This window comes from Sceloporus undulatus, chromosome 6 (genome assembly GCF_019175285.1).
Source record: "Sceloporus undulatus isolate JIND9_A2432 ecotype Alabama chromosome 6, SceUnd_v1.1, whole genome shotgun sequence".
Taxonomy (NCBI): domain Eukaryota; kingdom Metazoa; phylum Chordata; class Lepidosauria; order Squamata; family Phrynosomatidae; genus Sceloporus; species Sceloporus undulatus.
Window position 1 is genome coordinate 36,734,197 of NC_056527.1, and position 9,631 is coordinate 36,743,827.

Below are 9,631 nucleotides of genomic sequence, written 5' to 3' on the forward strand. Positions count from 1 at the left end.
TTAGTGTGACACAAGTGTTTGGAGCAATAGATGAATCTGGCTTAATTATATACACCACGAGTTGGAAACGACTTGAAGGCACAGAATACACATACACACACACAGATAGAGTAACAACTTGAAGGCACACAACAACAACAACAACAACAACAAGAACAACAACATAGAATCATAAGAGTTGGAAGAGACCACAAGGGCCTCTGCCATGCAGGAACTCTCCATCAAAGCATGCATCAAGGAATGCAGCTCAGGGAAGGAGGGAGGGAGGGAGACCAGCAGAGAAGAGGGATGGCAGACGATGGCGGTGGCTGCAACTTTCTCCCTAACCGTTCCTGGGCCTTTAAGGTGTAGAGATGCACTCGAGCAGACAGCAAAGCAAACAAGCCAACAGAGGCTCCCGAGGCTGATGCTGCTGCAGCAAAAAACAAAACACCGGGGAGAATGGCAACTTACTGCAGTGCGATGCAGAGCGGAGCAGTGCTGCATCCACACTGGGGAGATAACCCGCTTTGGCACCGCTTTTAACTCTTTGTCTGGCTCAAGGCTATGGAATTCTGGGAGTTGGTTGTGGGGTCCAGAGCGGCTCCGCTCTGGACCCCACAACAAACTCCAACTCCCAGAATTCCATAGCCTTGAGCCAGACAAAGAGTTAAAAGCGGTGCCAAAGATGCAACCGAATAGGACAAGACCCCACAGAAACCATCCCTTCAAGAACCTCCCTCTGCATTTGGGGCTGAGGAAGAGGAGCCCAGCATCCCTCTCCATCCCTCGCCTCGTCCCTGAAGTTGTTGTTGTCATTCCCGACTTAATGGCGACCCCCTCCTGGGCTTTTCTTGGCCAGGTTTGTCCAGAGCAGGGAGGTTGCCATTGCCTTCCCCTGAGGCTGAGAGCCTGTGACTGGGTTTCCATGGACTCAAACGAGAAACAAACCCTGGTCTCTAGAGTAGAGCCCCCTCGGCTTCCTCTGGAGATAAACAGCCCCCCCTCCCCACTCCTTCCAGCAGCAGCCCGCCAAAAAGAGAGAGCCATGGCGTTACCTGTTGTGAGGCTGCTGCTGTCTCTCTCTCTCTCTCCCCCCTTGCAGCTCTTCTGCTGCCTCGCTTTGCTGTGAGAGGCTTCGTCTTAGGCAGCAGTGTGTGTCCGTGTCTGTGTGTGGTGTGTGTTTGTGTCTGTGTGCAGCCTCTCTCCCTTGTGCGCAATGAAAGGTGGCGGGAGCTCCGTCGTCTCTGTGTCTCTCCTCCTGAGGCGATGCGGAGGGGACTAAGCCAAGCCCAGTTCTCTCTCTCTCCTTCTCTCTGAGGAAGATGATGATGAAGCCTCTAGCTCTGGAGGAGGAAAGATGGGCTTCAAGTTGAACGCCCCTTCTTCCCTCCCAGTCAGAGAGGGACAACACGCAGCATCCCATTCCCATCCCAACTGGAGGCGGGATGGAGCTCCTCGCCTCCTCCTCCTCCTCCTCGGTCTCCATCTCAGGGGAGAAGCCCAAAGGTCTTCCTGCTGCTCTTGGCCATGGATAAGTCACACAACAAGACCTCTGGGAATAGTGTCCCTAGGTTGGTGTCACCTCCATTGGCCTCCTCCTCCTCCTCCCATTTCACACCATAACAGAATCCTTAGGGCCCATACAGACAGGCCAAAATAAAGCTGCTTCCGGACATTTTGGAGGTATGCTATTTAAATGTTGCATGTGTCCTAAGAGGTCAGAAGCCACGCCAAAGCCATGCCCCAGTCCTAAGGACTGCATTATAGCTTTGGTGCAGCTTCTGGCCTCTTAGGATGCATGCATCATTTAAACAGCATACCTCCAAAGTGACCCGAAGCAGCTTTATTTTGGCCTGTCTGTATGGGCCCCTTAGTAATGCATTTTTGGTATTCATGTTACTCGTAGTCCCAGAACAGACAGGCCCTTTGGCACATCCTGATGACGTGCTAGGGTTGCCTCGGGGCGCCATTTCCAGACACCCCACAACCCTAACACTCCATCTGAGCAACAAAATGACAGCACCCTGTACACATGTCACACCACCTTTATGATGTTGTGAGTGTGCCATTGGCGCACTGCAATGTCATAACGGTGGTGCAAGAAGAACCCACTTTTTATGGGTTCTTTTTGCTACGAGGGGACGTCCCGCAGTTTGGTGGCTGCGGCTTCGGCTTCCTCACAGAGCAAAACTAGGCACCGGGAGACTGTCCTTTTTTGACTGTCTGTCCCCTTCCATAAATCATAATCCCCATAGACCACGGAATAGTGATGTAAAGAGCATTTGTCAACATTTGATAAACAAAAGAAATATCTGTTATTTGAAGATTTCAAAAGCTATTTAAAGAGAAGAAATTATGAGCACTTCTCGATCAACGAGTACGAATTTTGGTTTTAATTCAATGCCCAGGAGTCGAGTGTTTTGCATAAGCAAAGCTACCATTCATGTTGGGTTTATTCTACTAGAGGAATGTTCTTTAAACCTCTGCTAAACTTCCTTTTGACTTGCTAACTGAGTCCGACATGCCAGATGATTAGTGTAAATGTTCACCTCCCTTGTCTTTTATTTTCATTGGAGAAATCTGCAAAAAAATACTTCTCAACAGGGAGAGAAAAAAATAACCTATTGAAAGTGTGACTTTTGAAAAGAATATTTTTTTAAAAAAAATCACATCTAGTAGAAATGTAGTGTCAATATTTCCAACGTAAACAATTCACAAAATTAAAATTACCTGTATATACTCATGTATACATCTAGAAATTTTAGTAAAAAAAATTGACTCCAAAAACCTGAGTCAACTTATCCAATGTAAATACTGTACTTTAGCATCTTAATCTTATAGTCTGTATTTCTCTTTCTTTCTTTTAACAACTTTACAGCTTTTGGCTATACATCTCACCACAGGTCTGTTATATTATCCTTTAGATTGTTCTTTCTATTCTTTCTATTCTTATGGTGTTCTCCTCATTTGCCGCTTTATCATATTTTTAGAACAGTTTAGCTTATAAATTATCCTAGTCCCTGGAGCAGCAGAAAAACAAGCTTGCTCCATCCTCAATATGGCACTCTTTCAAATATTTAAACAGGGTTATCATATCCTACCAAAGAAGGCTTAGCATGGGATAGGCAGCTCTGAAAGATTTAAAGATCCTAAAGCACAAAGATATACATCTGAAGCACTAAAGTTAGAATCATCTGAGCCATTGTCTTCCCCGTTGCCCTGGATGGATGCAAGAGCTAGACAGTGAAGAATATCAACTCATTTGAGATGTGGTGCTGAAGAATACTGAGGATATCATGAATGGCCAAAAAGATAAACAAGCAGGGCCTAGAATAGATCAAGCCTAAACTCTCCCTGGAAGCCAAAATAATGAAACTATTGTACTTTGGATGACAGTGTGAAGGCATGACTGACAAGAAAAGACAATAATGCTAGGGAAGGTTTGCTGTTGTTCTTGTTAACCATCCTTGAGTCGATTTTGAACCATGGAGACTCTGTAGATGAGATATTTCCAAGAATCCCTGTCATCCACTTTTCTGCCTAGTTCTAGCAAAGTCATACTCATTATTATTTTTTCCAATGAGTTGTGCCTTCTCATGATGTGGCCAAATACAAGCTGATAGTGGTATGTATGATACAGACACAGACAGAATGGCTTCTGGGATGCATGTGGTCTATATGTACAATGTTAAACACAGGTAGGTATAATTTCCAAAAAATGTGGTTACTTTAGCATAAAACTTGATAGAATGTATGTTATACAAGAGTTACACAAGTGAAGTCGAAGGCTTTCATGGTCGGCATCCATAGTTTTTTGTAGCCCGAAAAACCCACAAAAACTATAGTTGCACAAGTGTTTGTGTCAACTTTGTAGCCTGACAATCAGAATCCTATTCAGTAGTTCCCAAAGTTTTGTTCTCCAGATTGTTGGACTTCAGGTTGCACAATTCCAGACTCTTGGCCACATTGGTTGGGGTTTCTGGGATCTGAAGTCCTGAAACAACTGGAGGACTAAATTTTGGGAATCACTGTATACATCATGACTCGAGAAGAAATCCCATTGAGGACAATAGAATTTACTCTCAAATAAGTATGTATAAACAAGGGTACGAATCATGTAACCTTCTCGATGGTTTTGAAGTTCCCAGCATTCTTTACTATTGGTTATGCTGGCCAGAGGTGCTAGGATTAGCAAGCCAACAACTTCTGGTGGGGTTCCTGATTCCCGTTCCTGACAGCCACCACAATCAGAATAACTTCCTCATATGCTGAATGTAGCATGGATCTGGTAAACCCACATTCAGATACTAGTCAGTTATATATATTGTCCTTCATATCCTTCATATGAAAGCTGCTATTGCACAAAGACCTTGATAATATTCTTACAAGGTGGTTATCCTACTCTGGTTTGTACTGTCTATCTGCCTTTATTTAAGGTTGCTAAATTAATACAGTACAATCTAGCTAAAGTTCAGCACTTTTAAATCCATTTAATCTCAGAAAGAAAAGCAAATGAATGCTCAATTCTTTCTTTGAAATCAGTGTGACTGTAGGGCTTCGCTTTAGTTGGATCTTCCCACTCACTGTTTAAACTACAGTTCACAAAGGCAATTGTTCTACACCAGCCAGTAGCACTTGCATAATAATCTTTTACATACACAGTGTTGTACTTTTTGAAAAAGCTTATTTCACAACTGGAACACTGCAGTCAGGGCACCTCTATGCTGCAGGTGTGTCTGACTCATGAGGAGCTTAGGCTTAGAAAATGTAGTGGTTAGTCTACTTAGTATTCTTCATGAACTAGCACAGATTCAAGGTTAAGATGAATTTTTGGAAAACTTTGAATGCAGTCCATAAAATGATCTATGAAGCATTTAGTTTAACATTCTAACTGCTTGGAAATATACAGCAGTTGGGAGCCCACAGACATTATTTTGTTTATATAAAAACATAGTATTTTGGAAATTCAGTCAAAAATCCACCAAACAGTGATACCTTTATTGGCCAACCAAAATGCACAATACAGTATACATGTTGCAAGCTTTTGAAGCTTCACTGGCTTCTTCATTAGGCAAGGTGATACAAATCAAACAGGAGGGGGAAAAATTGAAGATGTTAGTCATTTTGCTGCATCTGTTCTTAGTTAAGATGATGTGGAGGGGTTTCTCATGCAGGCTGACGTCTCCTCCTTCTGGCCATGTAGCAATTGGGAGATTTTCAAAGTCCAGGAAATTTTACATCCATTTGCATCTCAACAAACGCACTTCCCTTGCAGTCCAATATGTTTCCATCTTTGTGAGGCTGCAAGCCTCTTTGTAGGCAGAGGACACTGGATTTCTCAAGAAGCCTCCATGTTTTGCATCAGGGAAACTTTAGGTGGTGTTGAGGTAAAACTTGCCAATCCAGTCCAAATTTAAGAAGAAAAAAAGTGTTTTACCTTTGTTGGAAGTCAAAACCTCAGCTAGGAAGGTCCTAGTCCACTGGCTGACTCTTTAGAGTTCTCCTGCTGCAGCTATAATGTGGTATCTTAAAATCCAAAAATCATCCAGAGGTAGCTGTGTTGGCCATTTAGCAAATTCAATCAAAAATCTACCAAAAAGTGATAATTTATTGGCCAGTCAAAATGCAATATATACCTGTTGCAAGTTTTCCATGCTTCACTGGCTCCTTCATGAGGCAAGATGTTGGCCAACACAGCTACCCCTGGAAGTTTTCATAATGTTTTGGAAACATGTTTAAAACTGAAGATAGTTTGTGTTGTAATACAGGAAAATGATAGATAATTTGTCTCATGGTGCAAACATGGACCAAAGGTTAAAATAAGGACCTTCAGTGGTCTGAGATACCAAAGGTGGCTGCAAGATAAAGGGCCTTTTCAGCTTTAGAAGCCCCTGGCCATAGAGGCCCAATCCGACTACTTTAATCTATTTTCAGAAGGTAAATACATTTAGAAGAATGGAGGATACTTGGAGAAACACAGACTTTTAGTATCAGATTGCAGCAGTGTATCTGCAGTAAGCAATGCAGGAAAAGCTTGAGTTGGGTAATAATGGGATTCTGTTGTAGCTTGTCCTAACATCAGAGGTGTTACTAGGGGTTGGTGTGCGAGTGGTTTGCACCAGGTGAGACCAGATGACAACACTACTTCCCAAACATCTGGCTTTTAGCAGAAACGGGCTGTAGCGTTAGCCTGCATTCCTTTAAAATGCTGAAGAAATAGTGTGAGTGAGGCGAGGCTCCCTAGGAGGAGAAAGGAGAGGCCCCAGGTTGTTTACAAAAAAAGTTTAAAAATTAAAAAAATTAAAAAATAATTCATTTTAAAATGTCTTTAAAACACATCACCAAGTTTTCTTACCAAATTTTCTTACCAAATTTAACCACATGAAACTGTCTACATATGAATACATTTAGGCTGTGTATGTGATATCACATGGACAGTAAGGGGGTGTCCTCTGTCAAACTGAAATTGCTCAATGCCATTTTAACAGACCACGTCTCAGACAAAACTTAGGCCTGTGACTCCAACATCATCACCACTTTATTCCTTTATGATTTTAAACATTTTTGCCTGATTAAGAAGCCAGTGAAGCTTTAAAAAGCTTGTTTTATGTTTTATAATTGGCCTCCAAAAAGGTATTGCTGTATGTGGATTTTGTATTTAGTTGTATACTGCTTTGGATTACAGTTGGCCCTCCATTTTCATGGGGGATCCGTTCCAGAACCCCCCGCCCCGAAAGTGGAGGGTCGCGCATATTCAAGTCTCATAGGCTTGAATGGGATGTATGCCCATGCACATACCTGTGTGCGTGCGCAGGGGTGTGTGCACCTCATTAAAAATAGCAGAGGTTGCTCCTCCACAGATTCCCAAGGTTGCGCACCCAAGATCCGTGAGTTAGGAGGGGCAACTATAGTTGTTTTTTCATTCCATTTGTTTGATTTGTTGCCCTATTAATTTTTTGTTGGAACTGTGATTGTTAATTTCTTTTATTTCATATGTTACTCACAAAAGTATTGTAAATAGACAACAGATAAACAGTCTAAACCATAAAATACATTTGCTTTGCACTTTTTGAGCTAGCAAAATAAGCTTGAAGTATCTGCAATCAAGTTGGTTTAAACTGAAAAACGTTTTATTTACTTGCCCTGTAACTCTGGGTAATTATGATTAACGACTGATATATTTGGCATCCCAATTTAAAAGTCTGTACTATATTTAAAAATAAATTGACATGAAGAGTTTTGCTACTATTTTTTTAAAGGAAGTAAATATAAACACTATTTTAGAAGCAGATTAAAATATGTTGTTACTGATTATTACTGTACACTACAATATGAGAAAGGGATCCATACTTTAGGCATAAAGATACCTGGTAATGTAGAAAGTCACTTTTGTCACTTTCTAAATACAGTATTGACAGGCTATCTATCTATCGATTGGAGCGCCTGCAGATTGCCTTGCCCCATATTAGCCAATGTCAGTGCTCACAGTGGCCGCACTGTCATGGGCGTGTATACATTGCCACCCATTGACTAATATGGACTTGAGCTCCCATGTTTTTTCCCATCTGCAGGAGGTAGTGGTAGTTGAGGAACCAAACCTCCACAATGAGAAGGATCCACCATAGAACCGGAGGGTCATAATTACTGCAATGTGCCTTCACGGCAACTGCAACTTCTGACAATTCTATCATGGATTTTTCTTGATAATATTTTTGACCATTGCAACTTCTGGCTACTTTTACCTTGGAAGATCATAATTTAGATACATGAATCAGAAAAAGAAACAACGTTGCACATATAGAATTCTCCCAAAGTTCCAGAAAGGGAACCATGATCACAGTCACAGCAGCCCCGCCTTCATATATACATCTACATTCTTCCATAGGGAGATTAAACATTTTGCTTCTAGACCACAGTTCACACTGAGATTCTGTCCTATTTTAGATCATGGTACTGAAATTAGCATAGATTTGTAATTTAGTGGGGTATTTAGAAATATGTACTACTAGAGAACTCTGTGTTTTAGTCAAACACAGTGCATTATAATTCTCTAGCACAGAAGTGTCAGCAAAATTTCAAATCCCAGAATTCTGTAGGATGGAACCACAACAATTAGTGTGCTATCATGCTACTACAAATGTGGAGCGCAGACTAACTGAAAGGCTATTGTATGAATTGAATGGCAGAGAACATCTCCCTTTAGTGTCCCTACATATTGCTTAGCCCATTTTCCAAAGTTAGATGTCTGTGAGCCTGGAGATTCCTGGATTTCCATTTCTGTGGAAACTTTGTATGCCCTAGTGTGGACTTAAAGAATGCAGAAAGTAAGCCTCTCTGTACATGTTCAGTGCCACTCTATTATTACTCTAGACAGTCTAAAGCTGAATCATGGTCTCTTATTGAAAACAATTGCCAAAACCAGACTGTTGTGAATGATGATTCAGATCTGGCACATTCCTGATGGATTTGTAAATGCTGCACCACATTCAGTTATGCATATTCTACTGAAGTTATTTCAGCTTGTCTCCACAAAGCACCCAGTAAAAGTAATTTGTTACAGCCTTTTGATAGAAAGCTTCCATTTGTTCATGCCAAATCCCTTGACAATTGGCTTCAATTAAAAGTACAAACTCTGGCTACTTTGACAAGACAGTTTATTCTGTCACTGTTGAAAGATCCCACTTTCCTTTCTGATTAATCAGACTGTTAGAAAGACTAGAAAGAAAAAAAGAAAAAACTTGCCAAAGACGTTTTCTTAAGGATGGCTACACAATTATAATCTGTTCAGATTGTATGGTGCATACAATGGACTGCAAGGTCAAAAGTACTCCCTGTGGGCTTCCTGACCTCAACACATTCATCAGAAAATCTAGTAAATACTCTACCCTCAGTTTGTACCTGATAAATTAGGAGAGTGCATTGAATGAATAGAAGCAGCCAGACTGGTCACTGGTGCATCTAGGAATGATCATATTATACATATATTGAAATCATTCTAGTGGCTGCCAATTAGTTTCCAGGCAAAGTACCAAGTGTTGGTTGATACCTTTAAAGCTCTACATGGTTTATCCAGGTTACCTACAGGGTTGCATTCTCCTCTACAATCTGCCCTGTACATTGAGGGCCTTTGGAGGACATTTATTTAAGTCAGCCAGGGCCAACTACTGTTGCCCAGAGGCCTTTTTTCTTCAGCCACCCCCAAACTGTTGAAAGACTAATCTCTTTTGGCAGTCTATGCAGATGATTTTTATATTATGAGTTTTTAAATTAGGAATTGGTTATTTTAATATATGTGCTCTTTTAAATAGTTATATATTTCAATTAGTGTTTTGTGATTTTAGCTGGTTTCTATGTGTTGTTGTATTTTAATCTGTTGTTCCATACCGCAGTCTATAGAAAAAAGTGGAATGATAACAACAACAACAACAAAAATAGGCTTTAAAAACACAGGTATTGACATTGTATTATTTAAAGAAAAGTTGTTTTATGCTGGAGGACCAAAAAATCTATAGAACTATATTCATTTTGACAATATTGGCTTACAAACTACTTACCAGCAACCTCCCTGTACTATACAGAATGAGACTTTAAACAGCCTTCCTACTCAGAATGGCTTCACTAACTCCATTGATTTGTTTGTACAGGATGT

General features: G+C 41.0%; 1 protein-coding gene across 1 annotated transcript in view; it reads right to left on the minus strand.

Annotated features, from left to right (window-relative positions):
- DGKB (diacylglycerol kinase beta) overlaps window positions 1-1,441 on the minus strand; it is a 277,224-nt gene extending 275,783 nt beyond the window's left edge. The window contains exon 1 of the mRNA XM_042476726.1: window positions 1,038-1,441. The gene's annotated coding sequence lies outside the window, so the exon portion shown is untranslated. The remainder of the gene's footprint in view (window positions 1-1,037) is intronic.
- Between the last annotated feature and the right edge of the window lie 8,190 nt (window positions 1,442-9,631).